Consider the following 19,100-nt stretch of genomic DNA (forward strand, 5'->3'; position numbering starts at 1 on the left):
CTTACAAATTCTGCAACTAAAAACTGACATCACAAACATAAAATTTAGTAACAGATTGTCAAAATGAAATAGCTATTTCTACCATACATTTAACATGCCTTATGTTGCTATTCTCACCTATGATTTCTTTCCCACTGTGTCCAAAGAAGAAAGAAAAAAAATGTCTTTGAATTGTCTTCTTTTAAAGAGGGAGTTTGAAATGTATACTTCTGCACAGCAGGTTCCTAGTGGTGCATTTCTTGGTACTATAATCTGACACATCTGGCATCCAGTAGTGCTGCATCCTATATTAAGAGATATTAGGAAAGTGTTTTCACTCTAGGATGCTTGAGACTTGAGTTACTGGCCTTTGTTCCAATATGGAATTGGTAATGTTCCCAAGTTGTCGTAGTGACTCATCTCAATTATAACAAAAACAAAATAAATCCTTGAGATGTAAGAGCATTTAGGACAGCTGATTTACTATGGTTTCAAGCTTATAAAGACTTTTCCTCTCTAACACATTTCAGACATGATAATAACAAAATAAATCTCTAACAAACAAATCTCTTTGGGAACTAGGGGAAAAAAAGCTTTTAAAAGAGCCATTTTGTGATATCCAATTTCCTCTCTTCTTCCTTTGGATGTTTGGATGTGTTTTTAGAGAGATAGGCACTTGAAAAACTAGGTGTCAGATGTCTTGTCTCCAGTTTTTTTGACAATTTATAAAAAAAAGCAATGTGCTCACCACTAAATTGTTTATTTCTCCCCTCAATATTAAATGTAGACTAAAGCAATCCATTCTAAATACATATTTAAGTATATAGATGAGTCAAAAATTGGGGAATAAACAAAATATATTGGTTATTATTTTAAGTATCTATAATGACCTACTTAAATCTCAAGTCAGAAGTTGCTACATGAAGTATTCTATATGTAGATTTGCCACAAAATTTAAAAATATATATCTGGTTCCTAAGCAGAGGAAATACAAGGACCTCTGGATAAACATTGAAAGAGTAAATAAGCATCACTGGTTCTGTATGACACAGTAACTTGACACCTCTTGGATTCCATTTCCTCACCTGCAAAATGACATAATTGAATAAAATAGTCCATTATAGCCCCTCTCTGTTCCCTATTCATGTTGTTATCATTGTTGTGTTTTCCTATATATCTTATAACTTTATTAATGGACGTGGTCCCCTTTCCCACTTATTTTGTCCAGTTCACCGAAATGTACCCCAAATACATTGTTTTTGTCTGTTCTCAAGCCCATTCCTTGCATTTAAAAATATTTCACATTTAGAAATGCAAGAAGCCAGCCTGTCTTCATCAGGAAAAGGTTATACATGATTAAACTCATCACTTCCTTCTTTGACAGGATTATTACATCATGCAAAAGATATGACATGGCATAGTTATTTTTTTATAAAGTATTTGATAAAAGCTCTTATGGTATCCTTGTTAGCAAACTAGTACAGTTTAGATGGACTGGAATATCTGTACCCAAAGAGTCATTAATGGCTTATGCTTAACCTTGAGGAAATTCTCTATTACCCCTGAGATGTGTCCTTGGCCCTGTGCTGCTTAACATTTTTATTGGTGGCCTGCATTTAGGAATAAATGATAAATTTATCTGAAGAAAATACAAAATTAGAAGTCATTGTTAATGTTTCAATAGTGTGGTTCAGTAGATAGAATTCTAAACTTGGAGTCAAGTTATGAAATAAAATTTAACTTTTAACAATTAATAATCAAGTAAGCCTAGACAAATCATTTAATTTCCAAGAGTCTCAATTTTCTCAATTTTGAATGTGAGTGAAAAACTCTTTCACCACCTACTTAAAAGGCTTCTGATGAGGAAAGGAGCTTGAAGTGGGGTGGAGCCAAGATGGCAGCTTATAAGCAGGAAAACTCCCTGCTCTCCCCCCATAACCACCTCAAATACCTTTAAAAATTATTAAAAAAAACTTCAGGGCTACAGAACCCACAAAGTGACAGAGAGAAACAAATCTCCCACTTAAGGCAGCCTGGCAGGTGGACAGAAAGGGTCCATCTCAGCATGTTGAGAGCTGAGCCCAGCACTGCGTGAGCCCACTGTTTTAGCCTCAGGGAAGCCTGACCATCCACAGCTAGAGGGACAGCAGGAGAGTAGTTCACCTGCAGCTATGGCAGTTTCTAGAAATATCAACACATAAATGCTAAAGACAAAGTGAGAGATCAATGTGAAATTTGGGAACAGGGAGTCTCAGAGTGCTATCTGGCATCTGCCTCTGGAGGGAGGAAGTGGCTGAGGTGTGGAGGCCACTGCAGCATGGCTGCTTCACAGATCCTGGCCTGCAGACTGTAGGGGGACCAAGCAACCAGTCTGAGGGGTAATAGCTCTTCCTTTAACCTGCTTGGATCTGGATTGCTGTAGTGGGTAGAGGTGCTGGGTGTGTGACCAGGTGCCAGAGCCACTGGAGGCTTCAGAGAGGGTACCCAACTAAGAGCTCTGGCATCTGTGAAAATCCCAACAATTTTGGACAAAGCTCTCCTTTCTGGAAGCAGAGTTCTACTGTGGCAAAGAAGGTCAAAAGTCAAGCAATTGAGTGGCAACATGAGCAAGTAATTGAAGCAAAGCAAACACAGCAATCCAATTTTAGATTCCTATTTTGGGCATGGAACAGGAGGAAGACTAGTAAGTCTGAACACCTGTACCAAAAGCTTCCAAGTAAAATATGAACTGCTTACAGGCCATAGAGGAATTAAGAAGTATTTTAAAAACCAAATAAGAGAAGTGGAGGAAAAATTGGAAAGAAAAATGACAATTATGCAAGAAAATCATGAAAAGAGAATCAACTACCTGACTGGAGAAAATAGCACCTTAGAAAATAGAATAACTCAAATACCAAAAGAGGTTCATAAAGCAAAAGAGGAGAAGAATGACTTAAAAAGCTTAATTTTCCAGATGGAAGAAATAATTTCCAGAAGAGAATAATTCCTTCAGAATTAGATTGGAGCAAATGGAAGCTAGTGAGTTTATGAGAAATCAAGATACTATCAAAGAGATCCAAAAAAAAAAAAAAGAAAAAATAGAAGGCAATGTGCAATATCTCATTGGGAAAACCACTGAGCAGGAAAATAGATCCAGGAGAGAAAATTTAAAAATTATTGGGCTAACTGAAAGCCATGATCAAAAAAAGAACCTGGAAATCGTCAATAATTTCTCAAGGAAAATTGCCCTAGTGTTTTAGAACCAGAGGGCAAAATAAAAGTTGAAAGAATCCACCGATCACCTCTTGAGAAAGATCCCCAAAAGAAAACTCCAAAATTCCCAAATCAAGGAGAAAATATTACAGGCAGCCAAGAAGAAACAATTTGAATATTGTGGAAATGCAACCAGATTGCACAGGATCTGGCAGCATCTACATTGAGGGATCAAAAGGCTTGGGATATGATATTCCTCAGGTCAAAGGAGCTGGGATTAAAACCAAGAATCACTTACCAGCAAAACTGAGTATACTGTTTCAGGAGAAAATATCGTCATTCAATAAAATAGAGGACTATCAAACATGCTTGATGAAAAAACCAGAGTTGAAAAGAAAATTTGACAATCAGATAGAAGAAGTAAGAGAAGCATGAGAAGGAAATAAAGGAAAATAAATCATAAGAAACTTATCAATGTTGAACTATTTACTTTCCTACATGGAAAAACAATAATTGTAACTTATGAAACTTTTCTCAGCATGAGGATAATAGTTGAATGCAATATAAATGTGTATATATATATATATGATCTATATGTTTTTTGTGTATACATATGCATATCTATATAAGAGGGTATATGATTGTATGATTACATATGTGTGTGTGTGTGTATAGACAGAGTGCACAGTACCAAGAGAATAGGAAGGGATGATACTTAGAAGGTGAAATTGAGAAGTGAGAGGAATATAATGAGAGGAGACAGGAAGAAATAGAATGGGGTAAATTATCTCATATAGAAGATGTAAGGGAAAACTGTTACAATGGAGGGGAGGAACAGGAAGGCAAAAGGGAATAGGTCAACCTTTCTCTCATTGTATTTGGCTCAGGGAGGGAATGACATACACACTTAATAGTGCATCTCACCCTATAGGAGAGCAGGGGGAAAGGGGATGAGAGGGGGGATGATGGAGGGTAGGGCAGTTTGGAAGGAGAGGGAAGTTAGAAGCATACACTTTTGAAAAGGGATTGGGTCAAAGTAGAGAATAGAAAAAGTGGGGATGGTATAGGATAGAGGGAAATAAAATTAGTCTTTCACAATATATCTACTATGGAAATATTTTGCATAGCTGCATGTGTACAACCTTTATTGAATTGTTTATCTTCCCAGTAATGGTGGGTGACAAGGGAGGAAGGGAAAGAATCCGGAATTCAAATACTTAAAATCAGATGTTTTATATATATATATGTATATAAAACACATCTGATTTTAAGTTTTTGATATACACTGGAGTATGGAGATCCATCTTGCCCTACCAGAAAGTCAGAGGAGATTATGGAGGAGGAGGTAGGAGAGAGCAGATTGTGGATGGGGGTATATAGTGGGATCACTATTTTGGGGTGGTGGGTAGGGGACAGAAGGGGAGAATATTTGTAACTCAAAATCTTATGGAAATGAATGTTGTAAACTAAAAATGAACATAAAATTAAAAATTTAAACAAAAAAATAACACATAAAACTAAAAATAATTTACAAAATTAGAAAAAAATCCTGTATTTTAAATGAAAAGAAAAAGAAAAGAACCTTAAAATGTTAAAGCAATGCAAAAATGACATTGTTTATATTATAATAGTTTAGACACAAGACAGAAAAAGATCTGCACAAGTTCATATGAGAAAACAAATTTAATGAAGTGTAATGAAATGTATGTTTTATAAACTTCTATACTCGTGCTAAAAATAAAATTAGAAATATAAAATACAAGAGACTAATAACAAGTTTCTTTGAAAAAAAGATTACACGCACTTCCAGAGCACAAAAGAGTGTAATTCTTGCGTCATGCCACAAATCAGATATCATATGTGCACATTCATAGTAGAGTTCCTCATTTAAGAAGCATATAGTAAAAATATCTGTAAACATTTCCAGAAGATGATGATTGAAATGGTAAGAGAATGGGACACCATCATAAAATTACATAAGATGATTTCATAAAGGAAATGGTCATGTTTTGCCTAGATTGAGGGAAGGGTAAAGGGCATTATTGCTTATTTCAAGTATATGAGAGGTCTTCATGTGGAAAAGAGCTTAAAATATACTGCTAATAAAACAACAAGTGGGAGAAATAGGGAGGAAACAAACTCTTATCAAGGCAAAACTTCATAGATATTTAAGTTTTTCACAAGTAAAATTAGGATACTTCATGAGGTGGTAGGCTTCCCGTACCCCACCTAGTACTATTGGTAGGATATTTTAAATAAAAACAACAATTTTACATATGGGAATATTACTGTTTTCATTAATGAGAGACAGTATTTCATAGTATTTAGATAACTGATTCAAAGCCAGAAAGATATGGGTTCAAGTCACACCTCTGCCCGAAACATACTGGCTCACTGACTGGGCAAATCACTCACATATCAATGTTACAAGCAATTTTAAAAGTCCCTAAGATGCAGATAAGGAGATAAGGTATAGACCAAAATTCACAGAGGAAGACTCCTAACCTAAGAGTTACCTATAAACATTTAATCAAAGACCAGTACCTATGTCCAATGCTTATTAGTAGTAGTTGTGTAGTAGTAGTATCAGCAGTTGTAATAGTAGTAGGAAGAGGAGGAGGAGAAGGAGCAGTAGTGGCAGGAACAACAGCAACAACATTAATGATAACAACCAAGTTTCAATTTTGAAAATATTCACCATTTTGATCTATTATTTCCCTGAAACACTGTTTCACTCATGGATAGTAGCAAACAGTTTAGTAATAATGACTATTGGACTAATATATCAAATTCTGTACAATAACTAACTAAATGAACTGTTAGCTTTTATTAGTGTTCTATACATATGGCTCATCACAGTATGGTGGATATGGCAAGAAATTATGAGATTTAGAAGGTGTTCCCACCTGACAATCTTCAGAAAAAGAACCAATGCTGAACTAAATATTGTTTTTTTTTTAAATCACCCAATTAAATCCAGGGAGATTCATCATCTTAAAATTGTCCAGAGAGCAGTGATTTCTTTTGGGTTCAAAAGCTCATAAAGGAGTGAAATGGGAAGTGACTGTGCTCTGTATCACTGAAGGGAGAAACAACATGGATGAAATAACAGATTGTTGATGCATTGAATTTTATCTTTCTTCCTAAAATGACTCCGTCCTCTGACTTTCCAGTTTCTTTTGGTGGTAATGCCTTTCTTCCAGTTACCTAGGTTGCAAGCTTGGAGCAACTTAGATTTCTTATACATTTTCCCACACAACCAGTCACCAAATGCTGTGGATTTAACTTTCATAAAAGAATATACTACTGATGTGGATAGTTTCTATAGGTTTAGTAGCTACTTGATCAACCCCTGATCTAAAACAGCCCAGGTTATTGACATACAGTACTTCGACAGGCAGTGTTAAAGTTTTGAGTTCTCATCTTGGCAGGGGTATTCTTTCTATTTTTTTTAAAGCAATTGGGGTTAAGTAACTTGCTCAAGGTTACATGACCAGTTATTTTGTGTGGGTGCCAAGTATCTGAGTCTGGAACCAATCCTGGGTCTCCCGAAGCTGGGGCTGGCCCTCTTACTCACTGTGCCACCTGGCTGCCCCCATGTGTATTCTTTTCAAAAGTAGGTTTGTTCAGTGAAAAGAAACCTACATTGACAGAAAGAAACTGTGTGTCTAAGTCTACTCTCTCTACTACATGCTGACTGTGCAATCTTGGAGAAGTAATTGAACCTCTCTGGAGCTTGGCTTTCTCATCTTTAAATGAGTAATTAATATATGCAATCAATAAATTGATCAATAAACACTTATTAAAAGTTTACAATATGGCAAACAAGTACTACTTTAAACAAGAGGTAGTTACTAGCAAATTGTTTCATAAGTAATAGATTCCCTTCCCTTCAATTCCAGAAATATTTATTTTTAAGAAAATTCTCATGTAATCTGCTCTAGTGAAATTTTAAAATACAATGATAACACATTACATTATCCAATCACAGGCAGAATGTAATTCAAAATACATAGCATTTCACAAACAATCAAAATATAATATAGGGTGGAATGAGTAAAATTTCAAAAGAGCTTTAAAGTGAAAATTATGGTACAGAGAAAACATTATATTTATATATGTTTATGTATGTGTATATGCCATAATTTTATTTTGTGGAAAAAATGTGTTTATCTTAATCAGAATATTTTCTCTTGAAACATAAATATCATGGATAATGTAAACTTTATATCAAAATCTGAATAATAACTATTAGCATTATTGTGGTAAAAAAATACAATAAATCACATAGATCAAGACTCAGGCTACATTGTCCCCTCTGCTTCCCATTTTTTGCTATTATTAGAAATTATGTATGATGTTTTCACAAATAAGAGAAGAAACATTCTTGGGTTTAGTAAAACATAGAAGGTATCCAATAATGTCCTGTGGACTCAATGATAGCAGTGGATAGACCTCAGGATTTAAAGTCAGGAGATGTTGAGAACAACCTTAAAATTTTCTTTCCAATTTTGGTGTCTTTTTTGTCAATCTATTAATTTCTTTCCATTAACTTTCTAGTATCCATCTCATTTCTTTTCCTATTTTTTCTAAAACCATTCTTATCTCTTTCTTTAAATTTTCCATAAGTTCTTGTTGGGTTTCAGTCCAATTAGCGTTTTTATGAGTCTTTGTATCTGTTTTCACATTTTTTTTTCTTCTGAGTTCATGTCTTAAACTTGTCTGACACCATAATAGATTTTTTTATGGTCAAAATATTTTTTGCTGTTTGCACATTTCCCCAGCCTATTTCTTGATATGGGACTTTATTTTATAGTTGGGATCTGCTCACCTGAGAATGGGAAGCACTGTTCTGAGCTTCAGATTGTACCATGTTGCTGTTTTCAAAATTCTGGGTTACACCTATTTGGGCAACTTTCAAGATGGTGTGATGCTGAAAGGGGTAGGTTCACTGATCTCCTAGACTGTCCTCTGTTCTGTATGAAAGGTCTGTGCTCCCCTGTAGCTCCAAGTACTAGTGGTACTCTTATCACTAAAACTGTGACCAAGTCCTCTGCTCCCCTGTAGCTACAATTGCTAGTGCTCTTCATTGCCTTAGAATTGGGACCAGGAACTCTGCTCATTTGTAACTTGATAAGAAATGTTCCTCTCTGACCTGCAACTGGGTCACAGGACTGCATCTGGCTGATAGAGCTGCAGTCTTCATTAGTTGCATTTCCAGCACCATTTCCAGCAAATGATCTTTTATCATCTTCTTCTGATTATTTGTCCAACCCTTTTACCTGCCCTAGACTGAGAGCTCCTATAACTGGTGCTGTTCTTGTGTGTGTTGTAGCTGCCTCCAAGGGCACCAGTGGTGATGGTATCCTTCCCTCTGTGCCAGGACCCCCTCCAGTATTATACACCTCTACTTCTGACCTCCTAAGTTTTCTTAGACTTAAAAAATACCTCATTCTGACTTCTTGTTAGCTTGGTCAATCCAAAATTTGATTTGAGGAGTAATTTTAAGTTGCTTTGAGGGTAATTTTGAATAAGTTCAGCTAAGTTGCTGCCTGTGCTCCATCATCTTGGTTTGACCTTTTTATGTATATTTAGATATTTTGAGACTCTGCTTTATTTTTTGCTTTAATGATGAGGTAGTATGAGTAGTAACAAGCTTTTTTTCCTCACAAGTTACCTTACAATAGATGCACTATTCCCAGACAACCCACTGGGAGAAAGGAATATAAAAGGAGGAAAAGTTGAAAAGATGGTAATGTAAGTATAGATGCAAAAGCTGCCCAGGTATTTCCAATTACAAGTAAATTTGGGAAAGAATGTCCTCCTGCAATAAAAGGCATGTATTTTATATTTAATCAAGGGTGGGGAGACACTTTTTTATCCCCAAGAAAAATAAAAATTTACTGCTGAATGAGGAAATATTGCAGACTAGGGATTAGAGCTATAATGTTTTCAGGGGTATTAGACAAATGTTAATAATCTCAAGTTTTAGTTACTCATTTCCATAATACACGGGTCCCAAGACACTGGAGACTCACTGGTCTCGCCTCTCACACTCTAGAAGTAGTATTTGAATATTTGGGGACTATCACATGTATAGTTAGTGAAATGGTATTTGAAGTACAAAATGCATTTAATGAGCTAAAATGATTCAAGAAGAGCATATTGTACTTGCAAGGCTTATACTCTGCACAACAGTGGGTTTCTATAGAGAGGTGGGTATGAGGATGTGGAGAAAAGCAATTCCATTCTCAGTAGGCTACCAGAGTGTATTTTCGAAAGTTTCTAATTGAAGGCATGCTTCATTTGCCTTGGCAATAAAAGAAGCCACATTTGCTCATGATTATGTCTGCAAATGACCTCATAAAATGTGCTCTTTCAAAAGAAAAAAAAGGAAGGGACTCAAAAGGCTTTACACATTATTTAGAAATATTTAAAAAAAGTTTAATATTTCCTCTGTGTTTCTTATGAAATTTAAAACAAAATAGCAACTATTAATAGCTACTTAATATTAAAATATTAAGCTAAAATAATGATGTTTTCCTTGTCACATTTTGTTGTTACAATGATTCATGAATTTTAAAATATTTTATTCTTTAAAGAATGGAATAATACCATTTTATTTAAGTACCCATAAAATTGTTATATATGTCACTTGTTCCTGAAAATCATATCTCCAATGTCTTATATATATTTCTCAGAATTTTATCAGGATAGCATTATGAAAGAGATGTGATATGTGTATGTATATATATATATACACATATACATACACATAACTATATGCATATACACACATACATATATGTATATAAAAATATCTGTGTGTTTGTTTACCTTTGATTAAAATTTGTAATTTTCCATTATTTGTCTCAGGCAGTGATGGAGAATAGAAACATTACCTCTAGGATCCATTCTACCACTCTGCAGGTATCCAGAGTTATAATTATGCAGAATCCCCGTGAGTCCAATTTATAGCTGCCTACTGTTGAGAGGGTCACATCAACTGTATGTATTGAGAGAAAGAATGACATATGTTTGCATTAGTCTACTCTATTTTATAGGTCAAATGAGGGTTTTCAGGACTGTCTTTACTGGTGGATGCCCATTGTTGACTTTCATTCTATCTTGCTCCTAGACCTACTGCTTTAAAAACCACCAGAGTGCCTGCTACTTGCAAAGTATTATGCTAAATTCTGCATCTACAAAGAAAGTATTGATGGGTTACTCAGACCCCAGTCCTAGTACCATATCTCTCCCTAGCCCAAAGATCATACTTTTAGCAATAACTCATGAGAGGTCTCCAGTGAGGCAAAGTATCTCCCCTTGCTGCAGGAACAAGCTAACCTACATAGAATTTCCCCATATTAACAGGACTATCTTGTACCAACAGAACTATTATGTACTGATTCCCACATTTCCTGTGTACAATACCAAAGGTCAAGCAATAGATTTCAACTCCTGTGGCTATCTTGTTACAGACATAAGAGACTAAAAACACACCCATTAGAAACACCACAGACCATCATTCCCCCAGGACATGATGTTAGTGAATGATGCCTGTGTCTAAGGTACAGAAACTGTATGTTCATCATTTAATTAGCATACTTGTCACACAATTTGCTGTACCTTTCTTATATAAGCTTTGGTATCATTCTTGTTAGGTTGTGAGTGCTTAGTGGAGCTCTTCCCATAATATTAGCTTTATAATAAACTTTTTGCCACTTGACTGGAAGATAGCTAGAGTTTGTGAATTCTTTGGAGACAACACTGCCTTGAACCTCGGCATTCTGGGGTCCCTGAACCCCGGCATTCTGGGGTGCCTGAACCCCTAATAACCATGTCAGTTTCATGATATGGTGTTTTGAAAAGAACAATGGTTCTCAAATCAGAGGATTTGGGTTCAAATTCCTTTTCTGTCTCTTACATATGTTTCCTTGGATCAGTCATGTGAGTTCCCTCGATTTAATTTTCCTCATTTTTAAAATAGGAGAATGACCAGAGAATTATCATCTCTTTCAGTTCTAAATCTATGATATAATGAAATAAAGATATACAACACCACCCCTTCTGTGTTAGTTTAGTAAGGGAGATAAGACATTTAAACAAATAACTTTAATAAAAGTTGAAATATGATATGAATAAAATACATTTGAAGAACACCTGATTACCTTCTACCTGTGAAGTGTGGAGGGACTACAAAAAGATTCAACAGAGAGCTTAACACCTGAGTGAGACATTATGAAAGCAATTCAAAAAGAGAGATTGGTGTTAGATTATGGCAAATTTTGTATGCCAAGCTAAAGAGTTTGTTTTTGTTTTTATTTTTTTTTCTTGGTTTAGAAGGCATTGGGGAGCCACTAAAGGACGTTATCATCTAAATTTGAATTAGAAATTTATCCCTTAAGGAAAAGAGTAGGAGAGAGTAATTAATCAAATGACACAGGTTAGTGCTTAGGAGTCTCAGTCTAAACAATTGTGTCCTTTACAAAAACACCACCAGTAAATACATATTCAGTGATTCAACATTCTATGACATCCTTAGCCTGCAGGAGAGAAGTCCTCTAATTCCAGTAAAAATGAAATTTCATTGAAAATCATTTCCAGCTATTAGAATAATGGCTGCACTGTCAGAAATAAATGCTCCTCAGATTTTGTCTTATAAGAGTTTCAGACACCATGGCTGAATCCCATCTGAGGACATTTAAATTTTTTAAAAAATAGATTTTTTTTTCATTGACATCACTTCCAAATTGTCCCTCATAGCACCTTCCTTATAACAACAACAACAACAAAGTTGAGGAAAGTAAACTTATACAGCAGTCATACCATATAGCATATGCAATATTCTGTACAAGATGATATCACCTCTTCTGAAAGGAAGAAAGGTTTTAGTATGTTATATCTCTGAAGTATAGTATTTTATTGTATTTATATTGCATGGTTTATTTCATAATCCCTCAATTATAGGACACCCTTTTAAAATGTAAGAATATAATATTACATAATACCTTAGAAGTTATTTTTAGCATTGAGAAAAAGTTTATCCTTAATACTAATAGCCACATATTTTTAAGTAGCTGAACTAAATTACCAAGAAATGAAACTTCTTAAGAATGAAGTCACAGGGGCAGCTAGGTGGTGCAGTGAATAGAGCACCAGCTATGGAGTCAGGAGGACCTGAGTTCAAATCTAACCTCAGACACTTAACACAAAAAATATCCATGTGACCTTGGGCAAGTAGCTTAACTCCAATTTCCTTCCCTACCCCCCTCCAAAAAGAAAAAAAAAATAAAGAATAAAGTCTCACTGTATTCAATCTGCATTGCATCATGCATATTCACATCCTGATACATTGAACTTAAGAAATTCTCAACAATTCTAATTGCCACTACTCTTGACCTGTGTTGTCCTTTGCTAATGAGAGGCCTTTTAATATTCAACTTAATAGCTAAGTGGAAAAAGAAAATGAGGAGGGAGGGGGAGAAATTGTGGAACTGAATCTTGTAAATTAAGAGTAAACAAAAAAATTAATAAAGACAAAAAAGTTTAAAAGAGAAAGACACTATATGAATGCCAAAAAAAAAATGAGGAGAATTAAAAAAAAATGTATAGGATTGTATTCTCTCCCACTTAAGGAAATTTGCTACAAAGGATGACTATCCATTATTATCGCCTGGTATTTTTTTTTTTAAGTGTCTCAGTCCTTTATTGCCTCTATCCCTGTGTGCCCTGACCCCCGACAAGCCCTGCGGCTCTGGCGCAACCAGCTCACATCCCTTTTCTCTACCCCTGCCCCCCACAACAAAGGTGCTAGTTCCTCCCCTCCCCAAGCCCAAGGCAGGGGCCATAGGCAGAGTCCCAGCCTCTTCTTTCAGCCCGGAGATAGTATAAACTGGAGAACAGACAGGACCTGATGGATGGAGGGGGAAAACATGATAGGAAAGAGTATAATGGAGATGTTGCGGGGAGGGGATAGTGGAAAGAATTTTAGGTCCTGTCAGGAAAATTGGGTTGGGGGGGTCTCAGTTTTGGCTCTAACTCATTGGATGACCTTGGGTAATTCCTTCACCTCAATGAACTTGTTTTTTCTCTCTGCAAAATTAGGGGGTTAAACTCTTGTGATCTCAAAGGTCCTTCCCAGTTCTAAGATTCTGTGACAAATGGACTGGCCCTAGGGCTCCAACCAGGATCCAACTACAAAGTGAGTCTCTTTCTCACTGTCTCTCTCTCTCTCTCTCTCTCTCTCTCTCTCTGGGAAGCCATGGCAGTATCATTCCACAAGGGAAGTGGTTCTAGTAAAATTTTCAAAAGACTCAGTTTGCTCTTATTTTTTCCCCATCTGGTTTTAAATCCTATGACTGATTAGAAGTGTTAGTAGGGTGACTAATCATTGGACAGTCCTCAAGGAGGGGAACAACTGGTTTGTAATTGTGAACCTGGGACTTGTTTCTGAGGATGTTTGAGAACCCCCAAGGTGAAGACTTATCTCCTTTGCTTTCCTTATGTGGACTCAATTTTGGGTGGAGTTTGGGGAAGAAGGCAAGGAATAAACGGGAGAGAGATCTTGGTCCAACTTCTTCACACATTGTACCAGGTGAGTAAAGCACCTGGAGTAGACCCCCTGGGGTTAGGAGATACCAGGTCCAAGGGGTGAGTGACCAACACATCATAGATGCTCTTGTTGGGTGGTACCACCTGGAAGAGTGCCTCCAAGTCCCCTACAGAGTCAGAGCGACCAGTGGCCTTGGGTGCTAGCCCCCAATAGGAAGGGTCTGGTGAAGGCAGACACTGAGGGCATAGTGGGGGTGCTAGGGGCATCACCACATTTGGGGTATATATGGGGGAGTATGATGTGGGCAACTGTCCCCAAAGGGGGACCCTGGTACTTCCTGATAGCTGCACCTGGCTTGAGGTACTCTGAATCACAGGTAGGGGCAGGAGAGGCCAGGAGCCTTGCTCAGATGAGAGAGAAGGAGGAAGCTGAGATGCCCCCGTGGTTCCCAATAGCCCTGCTTGGGTTGAGGTACCCTGCAGGAGGGGGATGGGCCGGAGGGGCCAGAGTCCACCCTCTGAAGGAGAGGAAGAGGAGGACAGGGGAGAAGTAGGTGTGCCATGGCTCCCCAAACACCCCTCTTGTGACTTGGAGAAGGGCCCCAGGGGCCAGGACACTGGCTCTGAAGTAGAAGAGGAGGAAGAAGAAGAGGAGGATGGCCGTGGGGGCTGGGGCCCTTCTGGAATATCCCCAAGCAAGGAATCAATACTGAAGGAGTCGCTGGCTAGATTGGGGCTAGGGGGCCGGTAGGGCCAGCCATGGACAACATAGGAAGTCAGGTCCTTGGCAAAGGCTTTGCCCTGGCCACCCCTCTCCCCTCGACGGGCCACAGCTGTATTTTGCAATCGAAGGGCCTCAGCAGGAATCTGGCTCACGTCCACTGCCCAAAAATTCCCCTTAGCCTGTGGCTTTTCCGGGTCCTTGGGCACCTTGTGGAAGCATCGATTAGGGGAGAGGTTGTGCCAGATGGAATCCTTCCACCCTTCATAGTCATCCTTGAAGAAGGGGAACAGAGCTTGAACCTGGTGAATGATCTGGCCCAGTTTGAGCCTCCGGGCCGGGGCAGCCTGGATCACCAGGGCTATCATGGCCAGGTAGGTGTAAGGAGGCTTGTCATGCCGAAGATATTTCTTCTTCCTTTTCTTCTTAGGGGGCTGCGGCTCCGGTTCTGGTTCCGGCCCGGGCTGTGGGGGGCCAGGGCTTGAGCCCCCTTGGGGCACCGTGGTAGGAAAGGACCCAGCACTGGGCATGGAGTTACTTAGACGGTGTTGATCTAGGAAATTGGGCCTGGTATTTTTTCTTGAGGCATTTATTATGCATTTACTGAGATATCAGATTTCTTCTCATAAAAAAATACTCACCCTGAAAGAGAGAAATCCATTGTTTACAATTTAAACACACACACACACACACACACACACACACACACACACCCAAAAAACTTCTAAATAGATGCCTTGAAACTTATTTTATATTATTTAATTATTCTTAGATCATAGGCTCAAAGTTTCAGGTTTATAAAGGATCAAAAAGGTCATTAAATCCAACACTTATTTAACAGATGAAGAACCTAAAAACCAAAATTAATTGGTGTCTCTAAGATGATGCAGTAACTAAGAATCTATCTCTCTCACTGCTGCCCATGAACAATGAAAGAGAAAGAAAAATCTGATAATAAATACATATAATATAGCAAAATAAATTAAAATTATGCCACATTATTTTAATTCCATCTGCCTCTCTAACAGGATAGACAGGGGTGAGTGAGGAGATATTCTTCATCTTCAGTTCTCTGGGCTTGTGTTTTATTATTACATAGATTAAAGTTCTAAAGTCTTTCAAAATTATTTGGCTTCATGTTTTCATTGCATAAATTGTTCTTGTATCTCTGTTAACTTCATCCTGTATCAGTTGATGGAGGTCTTCCCAGTTTTCTCTGAAACTTTCAGTTTCATCCACTTACAGTATCATGATATTTTGTGATTTTTATATTGCATAATTTATTTCACAGTCCCCCAATTGTAGGACAGCCTTTTAAAATCCCATGCTTATTTCTTTAAATATCTATATTTTGAAGAAGACTCTTTCATTTGGCTTTAGTGTACCTAGATGTGTCATTTAATGAGGGATAAAGATAGTGATGATGATGATGATGATTGTAATAGCTATACTAGTAACCTGTGACATCATGAAATTAAAGGCTATATTATAGTGTACAGCATGAAAGCAATACATAGATTCAAGAAGACCTGTATTTACTCTCCCCTTTGTCATATTATTGTTGTATGATAGTGAGTAAGCAAGAATTTTGACCTCTTAATGCTCTAAGTAATTATGCAATATTATAATGTTAAAACAGATCAAAATTTGAATAGGTAGAGGGTGTTTTATGCTTTAGATTTCCGTGCACAGGGAGTTACACAGAAACATAGGTTCAGGAAAAAAAGTTTGATATAATGTAACATAAAAAGGGCTAAGTGACAAGTATTAAGCATGTGTCAAAATTTTCCAATCAAATATTTAATTTGGATTGGTCTTAAATAGTTTTTATTTCATATGATCCTCAAAAAAACATATACAATGAAACATGACTTTGTCAAACAATAATCTTTTTGATATTATTTACTTTAATACCATTTTAAAGGACAGAGAGGATCCTGGTCCTACTACCCCAATTCTTTTAAGTCCTAGAAACACCAAGAAAGATTATATACTGTACACAACTCAATTGTAGAATTCTTGGGGCTTTTGTTTTTGTTTATCTTTTAGGTGGGGAAGGGATTCCAAGTCTGTGATTTTCTTAATGCTATGAATTTCTTTACACTATACCAAAGCAGGTTACTACCTTCTTTTCTACTTATAAACACTTAATTGGAGAAGTGAAATATAAAATAATGATATTTTTAATTAATTGCTTGGGTTCAAAGAGACATTATATGATTGAGGGATGCTTTGAAACCAGGTCTTTCTGATTCCAAGGGTACATATCTCTACTATACCATATTGTTTTTCAGTATTTAGTCTGTGGAAACACTCTTTAAGTATCCTCTTTTCTGATTAAGGCCCTAACACACTACTAAAATTCAAAGTGCCTATAGTGGTTCTTTGTTAATTCTACAAGTCTAATTTTCATAAAAATTTTTTTTGAAGTGCCATTAAACATAAATAAACAACTGTAGGTTTTAGAACCTTTTTCTTTTCAAGACACAGAATAGTAACTAAAGGATTATAGTTTCAAAATATTTGGGCCTGGTTTTTATTCAATTTTAAATTACTGTATGGAACTCCACAAGCAATGGCATAGGTCACATGATGATTCTAGAAGCTGTAAGTAGACACATCTGGAAATAAGAAGGGAACACAAGAGCCCTAACCAAGCAAATATGTGAAAATTCAAATGAATTTTCTCAGATTTACCTTAATTTACTAACTATAACTCTGATTTTCATGTTTTGATCTCCTTTACTAAAGACTTCAAAATGCAATACAATTTTGATTCTCTTTCACTCTTTTCTTGCCTCCTACTTGCTAAACCAGAATTGTCTTTGGTCTTTTCATGCAAATTTTTTCTTAATCATCAGAACAGACAACTACTACTTTACAGTGTCTGATTTCATTTAAGCCACTGACCTATATTTGTGTCAGAAGTTGTGCTAAGCTGATATATTTAGTTGAATTACAATAGCAAGATGAAAGGTGGTAGGATGTGGAGTGTAAAGTATATCAACTTGGAATGCAGGTATATGTCTTTCCTTCCCTTCAGGGACTTGAAGAGAGGTTGGCACCATATATCATTTCTCTCAAATGTAGAAAATAGAAGAAACTAGGATCTCCATCTTCTCAATAACTTTTGACATCTTTACCTGCCCCTCAGATAGTCATGAAACATTAAAAATCAATCTCTAATAAATAAAAGAGAGGCTCATGCAATTGGTTCTTTGAGCCAAGGGTTTCATATATAATGTTTGTGATGGCACAATAGTGTGGTAGAAACCATGTTACATTTGGAGTTAGAGGATCAACATTCCAATAATGATTGGAAGGAAATCTTATTGAGGAAACTCTTTTAATAATGCAGATTTCTATAGCCTTTCATAAATCACTTCACTTTCCTAGGCTTCAATTTCTCCTCTGTAAAATAAAGGAGTTTTATAAGATGAACTTTCAAGGCTCTTTCCAAATTTAAATATATTACAATGCAACCCAGACACTCTTTGAAACAATCTATTTTTACTACCCTTTATGATATATGGTAATATTATTATGCAATAATTTGAAATTTGGTAATTTATACTGCTAGTTCATGAAGTTTATGAATGTTTTGCTTTATTCATGCAATCATGGAAGCCCAACAAGCTAACATATGTAACTTAATGATGCAATTTGCCAAAAATGACAAAAAGCGGAATCCCTGCTGAACATTAAGTGGGGTACCTATCTTTGGATGTTCTTCGTTTGCATAATGGCTTCCCAGATCAAATAACATAGGAAGATGCACAAAGAATTCACAAGTAATGTATTATTTCCTCCAACTGCTCATGAATTAAAAGCAGATGTGGACAGTGGGAGGTTAGTCTCACTTTAAATACAGAGTTAGTAACAGAAAAAAAAAATTGCTACCACTCTCTTCAACATGGAACATATAAGAATCCCTAGCAAAGAAGGTTGAATATTGTATGTCCTTCAAAAAAAATTAAAAAGACAGAGAATTTATTTGGGAGAAAAAAATATCTAAAGGTATAATAGCAAATATATTTCTTAGGTAAAAGGATTTGTTTTAAAACAATGTTTCAAAAGTTATTTCATATATTTTAACAGTCAAAATAATAATACATATTTTATTTCATTTATCCTCCAACAACTCAGGTTTATAGGTCCTATTATTATTATCACCATTTTACAGAAGAGGAAACCTGAGGCACATAGAGATTAAGTAACTTTCTTTAGAATCTCACTGGTTACTAGGAGACTTGAACTTAGATCTTCTTTAATTCAGGTCCTTCACTTAATCCACTCCTCCACTGAGATCAAATATTCAGAAATGGAAAAGGCCTCAAAGTATATCTAATGCAACTCTCTCATTTATCAGACTAGAAAATTGAAGCCCAATAATTTAAATGATGTCCAAAGTCATAGAGACATTAATTTTCAGAATTAGTATTTTTATTTGGTCCTTCATTTTCAAATTGAGGACTCCTTCCATTTTTTTTTCACATAAACTTAATGCAATAATACCTAGAAGACATGAAGCCATATTTGTATTATTTATACTTTTCTAGAAAGATATCTTTTAGAATTTGGTAAATTGTAAATGCAATGGAAACTGTTATTTACTTAGAATATCTTTATATATCTATATCTATATCTCCCCCAT

General features: G+C 36.2%; 1 pseudogene; it reads right to left on the reverse strand.

Annotated features, from left to right (window-relative positions):
• Positions 1-13,752: 13,752 nt before the first annotated feature.
• Positions 13,753-14,976, reverse strand: LOC138153315 (forkhead box protein H1 pseudogene; annotated as a pseudogene).
• Positions 14,977-19,100: the final 4,124 nt, after the last annotated feature.

Source organism: Petaurus breviceps, unplaced genomic scaffold, assembly GCF_028583685.1.
Source record: "Petaurus breviceps papuanus isolate PSGF00001 unplaced genomic scaffold, PetGlider_PUasm1.0 90977, whole genome shotgun sequence".
NCBI classification, from domain to species: domain Eukaryota; kingdom Metazoa; phylum Chordata; class Mammalia; order Diprotodontia; family Petauridae; genus Petaurus; species Petaurus breviceps.